This window comes from Phodopus roborovskii, unplaced genomic scaffold (genome assembly GCF_943737965.1).
Source record: "Phodopus roborovskii unplaced genomic scaffold, PHOROB, whole genome shotgun sequence".
Classification (NCBI taxonomy): Eukaryota; Metazoa; Chordata; class Mammalia; order Rodentia; family Cricetidae; genus Phodopus; species Phodopus roborovskii.
This window is the reverse complement of record NW_026125052.1, coordinates 5847498-5868203: the sequence shown is the minus strand read 5'-3', so window position 1 is coordinate 5868203 and position 20706 is coordinate 5847498. Positions and strand designations below refer to the sequence as shown.

The 20706-nt window shown below is 42.3% G+C and overlaps 1 protein-coding gene and 1 non-coding gene across 7 annotated transcripts in view; both read left to right on the top strand.

The window, feature by feature from the left end:
* Ankfn1 (ankyrin repeat and fibronectin type III domain containing 1) overlaps positions 1 to 20706 on the top strand; it is a 369637-nt gene that overhangs the window by 280441 nt on the left and 68490 nt on the right. The window lies entirely within an intron of this gene.
* Positions 15794 to 15902, top strand: LOC127221785 (U6 spliceosomal RNA). Its single transcript, XR_007834496.1, has one exon. It is a non-coding gene; the product is annotated as a U6 spliceosomal RNA (small nuclear RNA).

The window sequence follows — 20706 nt, the reverse complement described above, 5'->3', positions numbered from 1 at the left end:
CCTGGACGTAAACATGAAACCCAGAAAGGGTTTGGCTTTTCTAACAAAATAAACAAAATCAATGTGCCTGGTAAAAAGCAGCCTGGTTTTGAACAAAGTGCTGTTTCTTAGATTGGTTTATGACAGAAATGAAGACGCAATGGGAATGATCACAGGGATTAGTTGCTGAGCCCTTACTACACACCAAGAAAAATGTTTTAGATGGTTTAGCTCAGGTGGCCTTCTCAACAAACTTATGCGGCTTACATGGCTTCATTTTTCAAGTGAGGAGGTTGAAGCTTGGTGAAATGAAGGAGTTTCCAAGTCTAACAGCTGGTATGTGATGAATATAAGTTCCAGAGAGCAAGCTTGTGACATTGTGTTACACACCCATCAGTGAGACACAGCTTCGGGCTCTTGTGTATTGAATAGAGCTCACACATTAGAATAAATCTTTTGCGTTTGGTTATGGGGTCTAAAGCCTAGGCTTGGGGCTTGGGAAATCGCTCAACTCTTAAAGTGCTTGCTGCCCTAACCCCTAGGAGGACTGGGGTCTGGATCCTCAGAGCCTACATAGATATTCAGTAGGCCTGGCAGCACTCCAACCTCAGAGGGCTTAGACAAGGGACACGCACATGCGCGCGCGCACGTGCGCGCGCACACACACACACACACACACACACACACACAAAGCAAGCTGGCTAGTAAGACTAGCTCCAGGTTTGGTTGGATACCTTTCCTCAAAGAATATGATAGAAGAGCAATGGGAAAAGATTCCCACCATTAACATTGAGCCTACACATACACACACGTGCACATGCATGCACACGCACACACATGTGGGCACACGTATGCACATATATGTACACATACCCACACCAACACGTGTGCATGAAAACATGAATGCATAGACACTACACACTCACACATGAAAAGAAGGAAAAGGAAAACAAAAGAAAAACTGTGGCTTGTGGAGTTCTGGAACACACAACCCCCCCCCCCCCAGAGCTCAGAATGCCAGAGTATCAGAATACCACAAATAAAACAGAAAACAGTTTTTATTTCCTTAGCACAAAGTAATTTCAGCTATATTAAGTCTAGATCAGTCCAGCTGGGCATGCCTATATCAGAAACACTAAGCTGAATTGATCTTAGAACCAGGTTTCTACTAGCTATCTAGAAGTTTGCTTCATAAACTAAAATCACTGCAACTTTTCTCAGTATGAACATTCTAGAAGAGCATTTTATGACATACAAACAACTAAGCATTTCACTGGTCTACCAGTTGGCTGGCCCATCATTTCCTGAGCATGCTCCCACATCATTTGAGGAGGTGTTCAAGGTCTCCCATCTGTTTAAGCACGTCATGATTTTTTTCTTTTAGAAACCTTAATTTATTAAACCCTGGCTTCAGCTATAAATCAATAGCTCTGAGTTGCTCCTGGTGGGTTAGGATAATGACACCTGTGCATCTTTTTTTTTTTTTTTTTTTTTTTACATGGGACCAACAAAGGTGTTGCCCTCATGGCCTTAGCAAAAGAGGAAGGAGGCAGCCAGAGAGTTTATCTTTCATGAACTATATGCAACTGACAGACAATTGGAGAGGGCGGTTGGTCAGAGTGCCTACAGCTTAGGCCATCTAACCCAAAGCTCTCACCCAGTTACCTACTTTAGAACTGTCACGGAAGATACAAAACAGAGAGTTGGGATGTGCTCTGGGAAGCCAGCATCCTTCCTATTTACAAAGTAACCAGCTCCTGAAAGAGCCAAGTGGCCAATTCCATGAAATCAATACAAAAACACAAGTCTCTCCTTGCCATTTAGACGAGGTTTGACTACAGAAATTAAAAATGACTAATAGCTGGGAGTTAGGCAGAAGTCATGAGATCACATTACTTAGAAACACAAAATGCTTTTAAGATTTTTTTTAAGCCTAAATCTCAGAATTTATTTCTCCATCTCATGAGATTCCAAGGAAGCAGCTGGGCTGTAATAATCTTAAAATCTCATCCAAGGACAATGTGCACTTAGAGGAAGGCGAGGTAGACCTGCTTTTCCCTATTCCTCCTGCTCAATACAAATGAAAACACGGGACATTTTATGTTTATGAAAAAAAATAAAAATATTCTCAAAGGTCAAAGGCGGCAGCTGAGCAGCAGGGGACCGCAGGACCTAAGATCAACAGAGATGAGATTTAGCAGTCTGGAAGCAGAACAGCTTTTATACTTTTTTTTGCTGAAAAACCTATTGTAGTGCAAGTAAATAAAAGCTGTGTACTGGCCGATGGGGAGTACACAGACATCAATCAACATGGCTTGCACTGATATTCTGGTGACCCTTGCTCCGCAGTAAGCTAAATTATTCTCAGACAGCTAGATCATGACCAAAATGATCTCATTGTGCCTAATTTTGTTTCTTAAACATGAGGTGAAGGGAGAGCAGGGGCTGTCTTTTTCTTTCTTCCTCCCTTTCTTTCTTTCTTTCTTTCTTTTTTTTTTTTTTTTTGATGCAGGCAATCACAATTCTTTTCCTCTTTTATGTGACTCACTTCCCAATTCCTCTGCCTAGAAACAGTAAGAATCCAAGCAGCCCACTTACTCCGTGTGGCCTCAGGTTCTTTCTAAAGATAAAAAGACAGTGGTGTTTTCTATCTTCAAATTCATAAAAGCAGATTCACGTTAATTTAACTAGTACAGGACTTTGAAGAAATAGCTGGATGTACAATAGCCACTGTGTAAGATAAAAAACAGCAACCACAGATTTTCCGTTGTCTTTGCCGTCTCAAACTGACTTTGCTGGAATTCTCCAAAGTCCATGTTCTTTTTAGGCTTCAAAGAATTAGGTCTTAAGCTAGTGTTTGTGTACGCGGGAGGCGGAACACTTCCTGGAGGGTTCATCTTTCCCACATCACTGGTTCGTTCCCTCCATAGGAATCCATTCTGTTTTGTTAAGCAAGGACTCTGATTTCTTGCAACTTCTATGTGAGTGGTTTTCACCTGGTAAGTTCTATAATCACTCGATAGAAATTGTCAGGTTTTTTTTCCTGCAATTGTCAGTACACTTGTTTGTTCTCAATTATTCAATGATTTCTAGAGATTCCCTTTTTAAGTGATAGTTCATTCCTCTGTTTTCTACGAGTGCCCTTCCCAGGCATTTAGCAGCCCAGCATACTTGACAGTGTGGTGGCGAATTCTTTGCTGTTTGCTGAGGAATTAGCACAGCGAAAGAATGTGTTTGTGTTGGTCCAGTGTTCCTCTTCAGATCAGAAGACAAGGATTTGGCCTGGCAAGCCTCTGCTCAGTTTGTCTGGTCTAATTCCGGAAAAGTCCAAACCCAGTAAAACAAACAAAAGAATCAGAATTTTTTTTTTTTTTTTTTTTTTAGAGTTATGAGAGTAACAAAAGGAGTAAAGTGCAAATCAGTTCTTAGAAAGATTTTTTATTTAAAATGTGATGAAACCTTAAAGAGCATACACAAAAATCACAAACTCTGAGAGCAGAGAGAGAGAGAGAGAGAGAGAGAGAGAGAGAGAGAGAGAGAGAGAGAGGGAGGAATGGAGAGAGAGAAATACCCTGGGATCCTGGAACAAAAGAAACTCAACTATTATCATCTAGTCCCATCTATTTCTTAGAAACTAAGGTCAAAGTCACATTATTTGATAGAGCTGAGACAAAATCTTGAGACTGCTGACTCCCAATTCACTGTTATTTCCCAAACAAACCTCAACAGAAACTACAATGGGGTCAGGTGCCTAAACAAAGAATTCGAGGGGTTAATGCACCTTGCCCAAATCTGAGAAATTTGCAGACAGAGGTGAGATTTCTTGAGTTTGCTGATGTTGAGAATTTTCAACAAGAGAAGCTTGGTTCTCCTCTGATCTCCAGGGGATGAGAGTAACAAGTCCATGTGAAGGGTGTCTTAAACCCTTGCTACTTCCACTGGGTTCAGAGGTTCACAGCTCAGCCCCAATTCTCTGCATTTTTAACTGCATAGACCCTGGGAACCAACCCATCAGATTAAACTGGCTAGGCTGCTGGCCAGCCCCCAATCAGGACAGTAGAGTTACCCACAGCCCTGGTCAGAATGCTAAGTAACAAAGTTAAGAACAAGACTTTATTCTTTGGAGAGGTCTCATTCAGTTTGTCAATCCCTGCCTGGTCTATACTCCATAGTACATGGACAAATTTTTAATAACCAGCTTGTAACACAGCCTTCCAGTTTCATCTGCCACCACTAATCACCCCACATTTTGTGTCCCCAAACCCCAGAGAAGTTTGCCTACCTTCAGTGACTTCACTGCATAATCTCATGCCTTTGCACCATTCTGTATGCCATTTCCTCTGCATGGAAAGTCTTTTCACCTCTCCCCCTCCCACTCCCGACATTCAGATTGAATAAATAAATGGCTGCATGGATGGATGAAAAATGAATGAGGCAACGAATAAATATAATTTGAGAAGCACTAGGAAAAACAGCTATCTTAAAGCAGCCTCGGGTCGCACTCAGAAAGTAAAATTAAAACACAGCTGTTTAGTTTTAGCATCCTTGTGGTCCCCATCAGTCTTGTGATTATGGGCTATGAGACGCATAGCAACTAGTTTAAATGATCATTATGGTTCTGACACCAGAGAAATGAAGCATCATATTTCCTTTGTGTTTAATATTATGGGAAAGTTAATGTTTTTCATTCAACATCGCTCTCACTCGTCTGCCTTCTTTGAGTGCAAAAGAGGTGACATTATACCTTGGGTGCAGGTGATTGTGCCTAACTCTGAATACAGTGATGGAGTTCAGCATATATAAGAACCAATGGTTCACCAATTAAGCAGCCAAGCGAATGGGTTTGGTTTGGAAAATGGTAACAGTTATCATGTTGCTGGATCTCTCACCTTTATAATGGAACACATTAAAATATATCATCTCAGGGCACATCTTTCTGCTATCATCATCACTCATAGTTTCATATAATCATCAATGAATTCTGTAACTTTTAATTAGAAGTTTCACTTTCCTTGCCATAGCTAGGCTTGGAGTTTTGATAATGAGGGAATTCAGAAACTATTGGGGAAGCAGAAAATAATGCTGCAAGACTCTAGGCTCAGAGGAATTGGACACCTTGGTAAGGAATATGTAGGCACCGTGTGAAGTGTCTGTAGGCTCAGGGTGAAGCCAGTTTGATTGAGAGAGGAAGCCGGAAAAGGAAAAGAAGATGGGGAGAGAGCTAGTAAATGTTTCTCAGCATTCTTCCTCTCATTCATTTGATACTCATTCGATGAACAGGGCACTGTCCCAAGAAAACAGCACTTAGCTTTCTTAGCTAATTTGAAACCACTTTGACAACAGCTGCCTTTTGAGATGGTCATGGTCACAATGGCTCTGCTTGCCAAGGAAAATACAAAACAATAACAAACTGTACTGGCACATAGACCCTACTGGGTCTCCAATCTTAAGTCTTTGGTAGATACAACCAAACAATAACAACAACAGTATCTTTAGATTCCTGATTTCTGACATATAAGCTCCCAGTTAAAGACTCTGTGTGGTTATCACAGGTAGACACTTCCAATGGGTGTGAAGGGCTCTTTTTGTCACTATGTCATTTCATATCCAATTGGGTACCTTCTTGCTTTACTCCAGAAACAACATACCATCACCTAGATTTATTGCAAAACATTCTCTATTCTTTTGTACATGGAAAGGGAATCTAAGGAAAGTCAAGAACTGACATGACATCTCTAGAAACAAGCAAAGTGGAGGAATCACCTTTTACAGTGGTACCAATTGTTCCATGCATGATGTCATCTTCCAACAACAAAGCCTTCTTTCATACAAACCCATATACAATTCTAAAACCACTTCTCTTCTAATATTAGATAATTAATGGACAGATAATTTGCTATAGGAGTAAACTTTTTTTTTTTTTTTTTTTTTTTTTGCAACAGTGATCGATCATAGTGAACCTTACTAATGCATGGTACTTGTGTTGGGAGTGTTTTGTGTGGTCACTCATTGAAGATTATTCTTCAATGGGTTTCCTAGGTCATGAAGTTTTATCTCAGCCTTTTTATACAGTATATACTAAAATAAACTTTCTCCTCTTCATCTAACAGTTTCAGGCAGCACCCAGCCACACACCTCCACCTCGCATGTTAAAATATTTCTTCTTTGTATATGCCATTATAATTTTTAGAAAACTAAGTAATTGGTATCCAGTGTCTGAAATGCTTTTGGGAAAACAAGACCAGCGGTCATCTTACATTCCTTTTTATTTCGAAGCTTAAAGAAATAAAAAAAAAATGGCAAGAACATTTAGAAACAGATAAGGACAGTGAACATTCTTTTGCTTTGTTTCATGGAGGGTCTCGTGGAGTCATGGGTGGCTAGAAACTCACACTCTTCCTGTCTCTACTTTCAGATACTCTGGGAACTTATGAGTAAGTGTGTGCTAAGGATAATCACCAGCTTAATATGAAAGTTTACCATTCAAAATTCTTTGAAATAATCTATTGGGAGGTAGCCATGTCAGATACCTGACATCTCAACTTCTGCCTTCACACATCACTAGGCTTTTGGAATTCTGCCTAAAATGGGGGTACTCTGTCTCTTAAAGAGAATGGCCAGAGCAACACAGTCCCCCTGAAGCCTCTGTCTGGTCTCTAGCTCTCACTTCATTTCCTACTGGAGCTCAATGGCAGGTGTTCAAAGGCTTAACTTCACATAGTATCCTCCACCAGTTTTCCAAAATGGAGAAAGCCATATGTTAGTCCTGGGACTGTAGTTGGTCCATGCAGAAGACATTTAGGGGCAACCATCAGCTCAGCCACAGGCTGATGAGGTAGTCAGTTCTTAAGGTACCCAGTAGACTCATCTTGGTGAGGTAACAAGAATAAAAATATGTGTGAGAAGGACCACCAGGTCTGCATAGGATTTCTGCACTACCAGTGTTGATAGGGAATGACTTGGCAGACCACCCAATGATCCTACATCACAGGTTCTACAGAAGACAGAAGCCATTGTCACACATACTTCAAGTGAGGCTAGAGGCCCATCTCTAGTAAATTCTCCAGGAAGTCCCTGGAATAGTTTGTCTTCCTGATCTATAGGGGTGAGAATGCCAAAGTTTAATGGGTGTTAAATGTATCCAGTTGTCCTCCCTGTCTAGTTAGGGTTTCTATTGCTGTGACAAGACACCATGACCAAAAGCACCTTGCAGAAGAAAGGGTTTATATGGCTTACACTTCCACATCACAGTTTGTCATCAAAGGCAATCAAGGAAGGAACCCAAACAGGGCAGGAACCTGGAGGCAGGAGCTGATGCAGAGGCCATAGAGCATTGCTTGCTCTGTGTACTACAAACTTACTGACAGGCCAGGCGTATTGAGGCATTTTCTCAGTTGAGAATCTCTCTTCCCAAATGACTCTCTAACCTGTGTGAAGTTGACATTTAAAGCTTTGTTTGTCTTTGAACTTCAACAATTTACTCACGTGACTAATACAGGTTGAATCTCATTCTCTTGAGTTGTCTCTTCATCTGCTATCAGGAGGTATGAATTCTTCAAGGGCAAAAGATAACCACACCTCTTTTGTGTTCACAATGCTTGGCAAGGTGCCTTCAATCTCCAGATATTTAGAAGGGTAGAGCTTTGCTTAGAGAGGCATGAATGTTATCCAAATGGTAAGTATCATTGAAATGTGGTACACCCTCTCAGCGTCCACAGGGATTTGGTTTTCCCCAAAATTCTATTCCATAAAATAGCCCAGTACTTGCATGTAACCTTAGCCCACCCTTTGGTAAACTTTAAATCATTTATAGACTACTTATAACACTCTCTTAGTTATGGTTCCTATTACTGCAAAGAGACACCATGACCACGCCAAATCTTATAAAGGAAAACATTTAATTGGGGCTGGCTTACAGGTTCAGAGGTTTAGTCTTTTGTCATCATGGAAGGAAGCATGGTAGCACTCAGGCAGACATGATACTGGAGAAGGAGCTGAGAGTTCCTCATCTGGATCAGCAGGCAGCAGGAAGAGAGAGACATTAGGCCTAGCTTGAGCATTTGAAACTCCAAAACCCACTCCCAAGGACACACTGCTGTCAGCAAGGCCACATCTACTCCAGCAAGGTCCCACCTCCTCGTGCCACTCCCAAACAATCAAATATATGAGCCTATAGGGGCCATTTCTATTCAAACCACCACTAACACTGAATAAAGCAAAAAATTCTAAATATATCGTTTTGCTACATTGTCTAGAAAATAATGACAAAGAAGTTTGTCCATATTCAGTTCAATTCATTTCTCTTTAACATTTATTTTTTACTATTGTTAAGCATGTGTGTATGTGGGTAAGCATGTGTGTATGAATGCAGATGCCCACAGAGGCCAGGAGTTTGGTTTGGAGCCAGAGTTGTGAACTTCCCAGTGTGGTGCTGGAAACCAAACTCATCCTTTGAAAGAGGCCTAACATTTAAGTCATCTCTCCATCCCTCGCACCCTCCCCCCTTTAATTCATATTTTTGATCTCTGGTAGAATGTACTGGGCTGGAACCTGTGGATACAGATAGCTAAATGTAACTGCCATTATTAAAAGTGGAAAGCCTGGGCTAGGAAGACAGCTCAGTCTGTTCTGTCTTACAAGCACCGGGACCTGAGTTTGATCCCCAGAATCCATGAGAAAATCCAAGTGCGATGGTGTACATTTGTAATCATGGTGGTGGAGGAGACCAAGATGGGAGTTCTTTGGCTAAGCCACCCTAGCCTACTTGGCAAGTGAAAACCCTGTGTCAAAAAATAAGCTAGATGGCTTCTGATTGATGATGTCCATGGTTGTCCTCTGACCTCCACACATGTACACACAGTGGAAAACCTGAATGGAACCAGTATCACCCCTACTAAATCTTTTCCAGGTTCTTGCAAAGAAGTGGGTTCCTATACCAAGGGGTGAGCCCCCAGGAAAACAAACCCCCACTCCCCACTCCCTTCATTGTGAGAGGGCTCCATAGAACTGCCCCTTCAGATCCTCTCAAAATCAAAACCTTCAAACCTCTAGGCAATTGCTTTCCTCTCAATTTGAGTATGTACTAAAGTTTTGTTATATCCCTGAGCAAAAGAGGCGCTGCTTTTCAAAGGCAGCCTGCCCTTCCCCCACCCCTTCCCGAGGTGGATGTGGACAGTGTTCTCAGGCTAATGAAGTCAAGAGCTTTAACTCTGAAAGAAGGAATACATATAAAGGGTCGTTGTGAAGTTTGAAGAGAAAAAGACAGAAGGCAGCATAAACCAAATGTCATAACCCTGCAGGAAGTTCCTGTTGTTAGGAGGGTTAGGTGGGCAGCTACCAGTCCCAGGTCCACCTTCCTTGGTCATATCTTTCCATTTTCTCTCTTCAGTTCCCTGCAGGGGATGTGGTCTGCATGTCCATGTGCCTGGACATGGGTGCTTTGCCCTCAGGCAAGTTTGCATTGACCCTTAGAAATTTCTTCCCTGCAATGAGAAAGGCTTTGGGGGGGTGGGAGGGACAGCTAAAGCAGCCCCCGTGGTGATGAAGTGTTTCTTTGATCTCCTGCCACTATCTGAGTGTTGTTTATGGATGAAAGCATCCCCCAAAAGACCTGCTGTCAGAAGGGATTGCAGCTCACCTCATAGCCAACCAACTCTGAGGGCTTTTGAATGTGTAAAACCGAGATGGCGACAGCTACATAAATATTAAATGGGCAACGAGAAGCCAGTATTTTTATGGCTGTTTGCCACTGGATTCTGGGTAGAACGGAGACCAGTTACACTCACCTGGAGAGAGCTCGCAGTTTCTGATGTGACTATATTTGATTTGGGTTTTAAGGAGTGGGGGTGCTGAACTTCAGCATTCGCCATGCCTGTGAGAGACCTGGATGCCAAACATTTGGGTTTACATTAAAACTCCGCTCGCAGGTGCTCCAGAGAGCCACAGCTGAGGTGGCTGGAAGAGAAGTGGCACAGCTTGCTCCTCCCCCAGCTGCCAAGGTGGAATTCTCACCCTCCTGTGCAGAGCAGGAGAGCTGGGCTATACCTACCAGTCTGTACAGACTGAGCTCTCTTCGGTTCTCCTCCACAAACTACAACCGTGGGCTTCCTACAAAGCAAATTGGATACAGCGGCCCGGTTTTTCAACCATTCACAAGTATCTTTAAATAACACTGCCCTGTCTTAGCATGGCGCAGACCCTGCTCCCAGCCCCATCTCATCCCCGATGGAAGCAACCGCTCTCTGACTCATCTCACTTCTGTTTCCTACAATGGCCACTCCATGATTCTGTGCCTTTACACACACTGCAGTCAGTGCCTGGAGCACTCTGCCCCACTCTCCTCCCTTAACAGACCCACACAGGGTTCTGCCAGGAGCCGGCCCCGCCCACCCTCCTGGATCTCTACCCAACTTTGCCCCAAGCTTTCAAAATTGGCCCCACTCTGGAGCCCAGCTCTTCCATAGCAATCTGTTCGGATTTTCACATTTACTTGTCAGCCAGTGAATCACAGTCTTGAGAATGAAAATCGGGATGCATTCATATTTGCATCCCAGCATTTTCCAGTGTCTGGTCCCTAAAGGGGTCTCAGAGACCTATCAATGAATCAGTCAGTCATCATAAGATTTAAAGTTGGACTTGATTTTCTCTCACATGTGCCAACTAGTAGCTTGATATCTATATAGAATTCAATCTTTATTCGTGTACACCTATTAGGCCACTCCTTCCAGGAAGTCAACAGGGTTCCCTTTCCACCATACATGGGACAAGCACCTTCCTCCCAAGATGTAATTATTGCCAATAACTTCTCTGTCCCATCTTGGCTATCTTAGAACAGTAAGAGGTGAAAGACATGCTAAGAACTGAAGAGGACTTTTCTCTACCCCCCTTAACAATGGTGACCTCTTTGGAATACTTAGAAAATAGTGATTTTGTTCTTCCTTTTCAACTAGAATCTGACAAACTGCTTTATTAAATGCATTCACTCCTTCCATATATCTTTCTTGGGCACCTACTACGTTGTAGTCATGGTCCAAGAAAAGGGCATGTATGGGCCAACCTACATATATATCTGATATGCTTGAAAATGTTCAATATTATATTGTCTAGGTCTAAACCACTGGCTCCAATGAACTTGATGAATGCTGAAATTTTAAAGGCAAACACTATGAGAGATAATGCCTCCAGGAAAGTAATCTGTCCCTTTGTAACACCCCTCTAGGAGATACAGTGTACCTCTTGATGCTTCACCCTCCAGGGAATCTGAAGAACACACAGATGTATTGCTTTCAATATGATTTCTTTGATGCCCTAAAGCCTTTGTGAGATTCCCCAAGAAAAGAGCTCCTATGTGGACATGTGGACATCGCCCAGGCTGAACCTCCCCACAGAAGCTCAGGCTGGGCCTGGGAGTAGAGAATAAGGTTCTTCATCTCCCTAGGAAGCCATGGAACACATTTTCTTGCCTTGATGGGAAAAAAATCTAAAGATTGGATTTTTTTCAGGATCAATAAGGTACCTTGCGGAGTAATTTACAGTAGAATGTGAAAACAAACACAGAAAGAAGAGCCCCAAACAGCACATTCCCCATCCTGAGACAGAAAGGAGACCTCCCCTGGCTACTCCTGAGGTGGTCCCTTCTCCTTCCTATTTACTGACTAATTTTTGTTCTCTTTCAAATTCCTTTAGACCCTGAGTCACCACTTGGGAATTCGTTTGTTCCCACATCTGTCCTCCTATGGCATACTTAAGCTTGCATGTCTCCAGCCAGGGAAGAAACAAGCAGGTGGAACAAAGGAGAAGCTTTGTTGGGAAATGGGCATGCTCTAAAAAGTTACTAGAGGGTGGTGGAGAGGAAGGAGGATGGATGGCTGCATAGTCTGAAGCGGACTCAATTTATCCAGCAGTTTCTCCAAGTCTTCTGTGACTGTTACATGGCTGCTTCCTCCTCCTTCCCTCCCTCCCTTCCCTTCCTCCCTTCTTTCCTTCTCTCCCCACCCCTCCTCTATTCAACAATTGTCTTGGCTCCCATTCCCACGTGTAGCTGTCATGGGAATACAGAATATACATTCACAAGACTCACAGTCCCCTGTTCTATTTGGTGGCTCCTACCCTTAACCCTTGCCTGGGGATCGCTAACTGCCATTCAGTTCTGAGCCCCTACTATTATTGCTCATCCCAGTCTTAAACAAGCAAATGCTTCTTTGATGAACAAAAATGATCCTAACAGTTTCTCCTCAAAAAAAAAAAAAAAAAAAAAAAAAAGTCTAAGCAAGTGACAATCTAGCTGGACATCTTTCAACTCTACACTATGGCAGTGTTCCAAAGAAAAAGAAACAGTGGGGTTTATCTGGAAGAGTGAACTATGAATCTATTTTCAGTTCATAGTGTCCTAAAACTGCCTATTCACGAAGCCCAGATAACCATAGAGTAAAATGTAATAGCAATGTATGATAATAAATTATTCTTACAAATAATAATAAGACATAATTTTAATAGAACACTTAGGCATGGGACACTCATGCCTTCAGGAGGACTGGACTGGTATTTTCCCAGCAAATAAATGGTCAACCTTCAGTTTTGTTCGTCAGCCCTGACTCTGTCACCATGCAGTTGTTCAGTCAAGTTCAAAGCTGCCTACCTTATACACTATGTCCAATGCCATTTTCTGGACCAGTCCTGAATAAAGCAGACAGAATTGATATAGCAAGGATGGACATTCTGCTGGCCACTTCTCAGGCCTTTTAGGCAGCAAGTACTTGGTAACTGACCATCTGACCCTCACTGTGCCATTTTACCTACTTGGTGGGGGGCATTATTTTATTTTTTACCATTACCATCAGTACCATCAGAATGTTACCTAATTTATACCAGAAAACTCTTCAGGCATTATATATCCAGTTACTATATCAGTTATTATTACATCCACTGACACAAAGGTAATGCTTACCTTGCTCCTTGGTGGGATGGAGGTATGTGTGTTGATGTATACATGCGTACATAAATACAAATGAATCTAGTATGATTTTTACTGCTAGCATGTGATTTATAAATACCAATAAAATACACAATATTCTTTATTGCAAAGTCCTTAAAATCCAATAACTCTCCCCAGATGCATTTGCTTATTTATTTGAGCCCCTGGATCTGTAGCCAACAGTCATAATTAATATATGTATGTACAATTCTGATGTTAATATTGGCTATTTCCATTCACTTAACTATAGCAAGACAAAAATGAAGGAATGAAATCCTCTTAGGAACTGACTTGCTTACCAATGCCATAGCAACAGCCTTGATAAACCAAGTCATGGTTTTAAAATATTAGAAGAATATTTTCTCAATTCTTCGGGTGATTACTATGCAACTGCCACAGAAATCTTTCACTTACAATTGCATATTTATTTGCTTATATATGTGTGTGCACACATGCAGGCACAAACATATCATGACTTATGTGTGGAGGAGTGTCTGAGAACAACCTGCAGGAATTAACACTCTCCTTCCATCAAGTGGGTTATGGGAGTCAAACTCAGGTCATCAAGTTTGGCAGCAAGCGCCTTTACCTGCTGAGCCATCTTACTGGTCCTGAAAATTTTCCCTTTAACCTGCATTATTAATATCTTCTCCATTACTTTCTTAAATCTAGACCATGGATCAGTAAACTTCCTCTCCAAAAGACCAAAGACTAAATAAATTGGGCTTTGTGAGCTACATATGGTCTCTGTCACATATCTTTATGTGTATGTTTTGTTTTTACAATCCTTTAAAAAATGCAAAAAAAAAAAAAAAAAAAAAAAAAAACTAAAACCACCTTGGGTCAGATCTGGAATGACAGTTTGCTGATACTTGGTCTAGACAGTTCATTGAAACAATAAAACAAGCTATGATTTATATCATCTGCTGATTCTATGGTGTAAATATCCCATCTGTGGACAGTTCCAAGATCACATGACTTCACCTGAAAGGTGCTGAGAAGATGCGGCAGGACAACATTGCCCAGTGCTCAGACATAGACACAGGAGTGTGTAACCTCAGGAGTGTATGAGTAAAGCATAGAGGACTGACTCTGAGAATTGGCTGTTTCTTGGTATTGTTTATTTACCTTTCCACTGATATAATTTACTTTTTAGTGATCGTTGTTGACCAGATTTCTATCATTTTAGTGATTTCTATGAGCTAACTGCAGTCTGGGATATCACACATTCTGTAGGGCTCCTGGAATCAGCTCTGCCTTCCTATATCTCCCAGTCTATGTCACCTAAAAAGCCACCCTGTTATACTGCATGGTCCTGAATGCAACGTGATAAGTGGATTTTGAACTCTGTACATTGTCATTCCCAAACACTTCATTTAATAGCCTAAAAAAGCCAGTAGATAAATCAACTCGGGAGATGCTTGGGGCTTGAGGATTACGGGGTACCCATTTCCTTGACTGGGGCAAATTCCTTAGACTTTGCCATCCCAGACTGCAGAACCTACTGAGGTAAAATTCACTGAAAGGCACCCCTCTTCTGGCTAAGGGTAGGACAGCATCTGAGAGGAAAAGGTCCCATGAAACTTACAGGAGACATTTGGCTGGAAGCAACTGGGCTTCTGAAAGACCGAAGTATTCAAAGCGCATTTTGTGCTGTGTGTGGCAAGATAGAGTGAACTATTGGAGGTAGTAAGAACAATAGAAAATAATATTGCCCATCTAGACATCTGAAAGGATCGAGGGAAAGAATAAATTCACAGGAAGTCACAGCGGTTTAACTGTCAGGGAATTCAGAAGCGGAAGATAAAGAGGATGGAGCAGACCTTTAGTGGTGTTTGCTTACTACTTTAAAAAAAAATGTGGATGTTTACACGTTTTTGTCCCTGGCTGTATCTCAGTGTAGCATTGGCACAGGACAAGCAAAACCTAAGGGCACAGAGAATACATGCAGGAAATTAGCCCAGGCTACTTTTGTAGATGGCAGACTCTAACAATAAATAGACAAATACAGCCTCCAGATGCCAACCTTGCTTCTAGTCTTCTAGAAGGAGTAGGTGCAAGAAAGTGTTCCTGATATTGGGGTGTTTTGGGGGGTGGGGATACTTTGCCCTTAATTGAAATCATTGTTTTTCTAGGGAAATTTAATTTGGGGAAAAATGTTTTTCTAATTAACTGGATGGCCGCGTGCTATGCAAACAATGAAGATTCTTGTTTGAAATTAACGCATGCCCCTGTTCCTAGGACTACCAAGGGAATTTAAAATGAAGGGAAAAAACTGCAAGCAGCTCTGACCTCACTTTTTATCCGAGCTAAAATGACCCCCTGGCTTCCATGGCTTTCACGTCAGTTCCCAATTTTAAAAGCCACAAGTGCTGAACGGGTTCACACTGTATGGAGACACCTTTTTCTCATCGCTGGAAATGGCTGTAAATGATTTTGATCTGGCTTTCTCAGTGGGTGCGTCCTTCCAACCCTCTCTGTTCTTATTGTGCTGAGCTTGGCTTGCAAGGTTAGAAACTGCACATACTGATGGCTCAGAGGAAGAGTTCATAACGCTGGTGCTGGGCAGGGCAGCCTAGCCAAATTCCATCCATTAGCTCAGGCGCCAGCCCGAGTGTGACCAGCAAGAATGCCGTTTTGGTTCCATAGAAGAGCTGATAGGGAATCGGAAATACCTTTTATTTTCCCCTGTCTGTCTCCTTCTGTTTTGATTCCTAAGAGGCAAAATATGGACAAATGGAGAGTCCAGAATTCTAGACTATGGAAGAAAGGAGTTAGTTGCTAACTCAATCCCTAATGGAGCAGCTTAACCAACAGCCATTTTCTTTTTAACTGTGTTTTGATCTATTCTGATACTACGTCATATACTAAATGTGGAATGATACTGCGAAGATTAGCATAGCCCCTGTGCAAGGATGACATGTAAATTCATAAAATGTTCCATATTATTTTTAGCCAGGCAGTGATGGTGCACACCTTGAATCCCAAAACTCAGGAGGCAGAGGCTGGTGAATCTCTGAGTTTGGGGCCAGCCTGGTCTGCAGAGTGAGTTCTACGACAGCTAGTGCTAGACAACCCTGTCTCAGTGGGGAGGGAGGATGGGAATGGTATCTATGTGTCAGCACCAGATTTGTGCCTATGTTGGACTTAAAGCATCCCCAAATCTGAAGTCAAATATCCAATCCAGCTGACATTTCCAGATTTGCTGACACTGCTACTGGGACTAAGATGGGGGCCTCCAGGGACAACACAATTGAATATGGTTCCTGCCATGAAGGAGCATTAAATCTACAGAGAAGGCTGCTAGGACCATGGGAATTACAGTTCTAAAATGTTAGCTGCTCTGACCTCTTAAATGCAAACAAAGAAACAAGAGCTTCTTGGAGAAGTCTGAAAGTTGCTGGGGGGAGGGAGAATTGGCAGGGATGCTTCCCCCCCTGGGAAGTTAGGGAACACTGCAGCACCAGATCCTTTGAAGTAAGGGACACTTTGGGTAAGGGACACTTTGAAGTAAGGGAAGCTTTGGGGGAAGAAAGCATACTAAGAGACAAAGCAGTGTAAGCAAAGACAGGGTGCGCGCGTGTGTGTGTGTGTGTGTGTGTGTGTGTGTGTGTGTGTGTGTGTGTACAACTTTCACAGCATACTCTTCCTAGACTGATGGACTGGGGCCACCTGTGACTTGAGGACCTGCAGGCTTTATATGTGTCTTCGCAGTGTCGTTCTGCTTTGGATTTGTTTGTTTGTTTTCTCAAGAAAAAATCAATTCAACATTGACAAAGTGTTTGTTTTTACTTCTGAATCATCTTCAGCCTTTGAGACAAAGCAGCCTGGGGCTTAGGAGAATGTCCGAACCACAGCACTCTGTGGCTTGTGATGGTGTGATGGCGTTCTCTGCTTGTGTACCCACATTCTTAAGAGTCACAAATCTTCTTCTGACTCTTTCCATCACATTGAAGATTTCATGTGACAAAGCCAGACAGTCGGGAGCCCTTTTCTTCCTAAACTTTTGAACTGTATTTTATATGGCTGCCATCAACTCAGTGTGGTGTGAAGCTACAACTTTCCTGTCTTAGTTCATTTTCTAGAAGAAAGTATCAGAGACTGGCTAGTTTATAAGTGAAAGAGGCTTGTATTTGGGGTCATGTTCCCCATGCACTGGGAAGTCCAGGCACGTAATACCAACAAGAACATCATATGTGCTCCTTCAAGCCTGAGAGCAGGAATGTACAGCAGAAACAAAACGGGGAACTGCCTTGTTTTGAGATAACCCACTCTTATGGCAACTAATCAGGTCCCATAAGAATTAACCATTCCTATGAGAGTGGCATTAATTCCTCCTAACCAAGCATCTCTCGAGGGCACTACTGCTTCCCAGCTGGTACCCTGGAGACCAAGTTCAACATGGCTGGGACAACCCATACTCAAATCCTAGCACTGCCCAAAATGAATCAATGCTTTTGAATCCTAGGTATAAAATTAAGTATTTGTTAAAGTCACAAAGCTTGCCATTTAAAACGGCCACACTTATCTGATAAATACTGTGAGTCAACGTTCCCTGTCACAGCCTGGCCACCAGGAGCAGTGATACCTTTCCATGTCACTTCTCAGTTGTCATGAGCCACTACATGGCTTAACCCTGCATCACTTTCCCACACTAAACAGAGGCAGTCTCTAGGGTCTTTATCTTCAAATTATATATATTTTACCTGACTTTAAAGTTCATCTGTACCACTCTAGTCCATCAGGAATTTAGGGAAGGCTTATATGCCATTTTCTCAGGGATGTTCTATGAAGTCTTTAAACTAGCTACAGGGACCTTTTCAGGGGGAACATGTTCTGTTCAGCTGCCTTCCCCTTATGCTCAAGGAGACTTATTCTTACACTTTTCTCCTTCTTCTTTAGCTTTTTTAACTTCCATTTTCATGTAGCCTCAGGCCAAAAAGAGCAGCCTCCTCCCTGTCACACACATACAACCTACCTACCTCACTCCTACCCAAAGAAATACATGGAGAAGAAACACTGTTGGCAGCCTGATATCAACTAGCTATCCAAAAAGGGAGAATTTATTCCCTCTGATAGGATTCTTTTTCTCAAACCCCTTCACCTATGAGTCTCTGATGAGTCACAGGATCTAGTCAGTCACTGGATAGGAGCTGGTGGCAACTCCCGGAGCAGAGCCCACCTCCCCACAAACCTGCCTCTTGTTTTGTTTTGTCTGTCAAGAAGCCAGGCCTCATGTTCTACTGAAATGTGTTTTTGTAAAGCACATTTCAATAGAATATAAATACTTTTTATTCAGACAAACATAGTGGTTTCTTCAGAAATGTTGAGCATTGTATCTTTGAGCAAAGCCTCATTAATTGCCTGCCCAAAAACTCTGTTATGATTCCAAACCCTTCCTCAGATTTGAGGCTGTCATCTGAATTGTTAGACCAGAGTTCCAGCCCTTCCCTGGAAAACTTGGGGCTCCATGCTGGGGTTTTCTTCCTGTGAATCAGGGTTTAGGTAAGAGTGCTCCCTATTACTCGGAACCTCGGGTGACAGGATTGACCCTGCAGTTTCTACAGGCTGCTGGTGCTGTTGACTGAGTAGATGAAGAGGGTTCTCCAATAGACTCTGCCCACTGTTGACCACAGGCCTGTCTCAGTGTAGGTCCCTTTGACGGGGTCCCACGTTACAATCGTATTCAGGCAGGCCCTTTGCCCACCATTGTATAATATATGCCACTGTGATTTGGGTTCTCAGATAGTTGTTTCTCATGTTCTGCATCAGAGAAGAGAAAGGAGAGAGCCTGTCCTGGAATTGACTGCTCTGGCCAATGACTCACACAGGTCAGAGGGGTATCTGGGCTCAGTCCTCCCTGAACAGCCTCTGTGGGTTGCATGGCTGTGATGCTTGGGACTTGGCTCCGGAGACTCTGAAGGAATCCCAAGGAACAAGGAACAAAGGGGCAGGTGGGGATGTCTTATCACTGCAGCAGGAATCAGAGCAGTGATTCTCAACCTGTGGGTCATATGACTCAGGGGCATCGAATGACCCTTTCACAGGGATCACCTAAGACCATTGGAAAACACAGATATTTACATTACAAATCATAACAGTAGCAAAGTTATAATTATGAAGTAGCAATAAAATAATTTTATGGTTGGGTATACTCAGACATTCTTTGGGTGACCAGCTCCCAAATAATGGCACAGGACATTTTTTTAAATTATGAAAGCTTGACCTTAGCTTAGGCTTGTTCCCAACTATCTCTTAAAACTTAAATTAACCTGTTTATATTAATCAACATTCTGCCATGTGGCTCGTTACCTCTCCTCAATACCTTAGGTCCAATTTCCTCCATGTCTGGCTGGCAAACCTCCTACCTCTCAAATTCTTCCCTTGAGTCACTCCCACTCTCTCACTGGAAGTCCTGCCCATCCTTCTCCTGCCTAGCTATTGGCCATTCAGTTCTTTATTAAACCAATCAGAAGGTGGCCTAGGCAGGTTAAGTGAAACAGAGGCATCTTCAGACAGTGTAACCAAATATCCTGTAACAGCTGGAGGCGACCACAATATGAGGAACTGTATTGAAGGATTGTAGGGTTATATTATTATAGCAACGATATTTTTGTTTCTAGAGTACTCCCCTACATGTTGTTCTAGATGCATTTGTGTATTTGCTGCCTTTTAAAGATTTTTTTAAATTTTTATTTCATGTCTATGTATGAATGTGTGTGTGTGTGTGTGTGTGTGTGTGTGTGTGTGTGTGTGTGTGTGTGCGCACCACATGAGTGCCTGGTAGACATCAGATCTCAAGGAACTGGAGTTATGAGCAGTTATTAACTGCCATGTGGGTGCTGAGAACCAAACCCAGGACCTCTCTAAAGGCAGCGGGTGCTCTCAGCTGAGCTGTCTTTTCAGTCCTCTACTGATGTTTGCTTTGAATGCAAATGGTCTCATTTTTTGTTCTTCCTGCTGCTGTTTACCTTAGTTAGGTGTGGTACTCTCTGGTAACAAAGTTCCCTAAATCTCACCTTAAGAGACTCTACCTCTTTAAGAAGAATAAAACAGTTTGGAAAAATGGAATCTGTGTGTCTTCTTTAAAGTATATATGTGAGTCACACCTACAGCTAGAAGGTTGAGGAGGCGGTTCACCATGAGTTCAAGGCCTGTCTAGGCTATAGAGGAAATTCCAAGCCAACTTGGGCAACAAAATGAGACTCTGCCTCAAACAAATAAAGCAGTATTTATGGATTTCAGGGTATGTAAAATAAGGCAATAAAGGCATAACTTGGGAGTTGCTATATAATCTTAATCACTTGATTCTAAATATATTTTATAGTAAGTCTGAGATCATCAGAGACAGGAGATAGGAAAAGATTTACATTAAAAATATCACTGTTTTGTAGACAGTACCATCGGGGAGGCAGTATACATACACAAACAGCAAAATCTATACTTAGTACCATGGAGGGAAATAATAAGGGATGCTTCTCAGGGTTCTCACAATGAACAACAGAAAAGGCCACACACCATAAAACATAATACAGTGTTAATGTTAACAAAGTATGCTGGGAATACAAATCGGGGGTATTCAGTTAATTGCATAAGAGGGCTCTAGAGCTGACTTTGCTGACTCTCATAGGCTCATCAACATTTCACCAAGCAAAGCTTGAAGACAAAAAGTCACCAAGAGTAAAGTACACAGTGATCAGTTAAACAGAGGCTTACCGCAGAAATCACTTCTTCCTGAACACAGCAAGGGACAA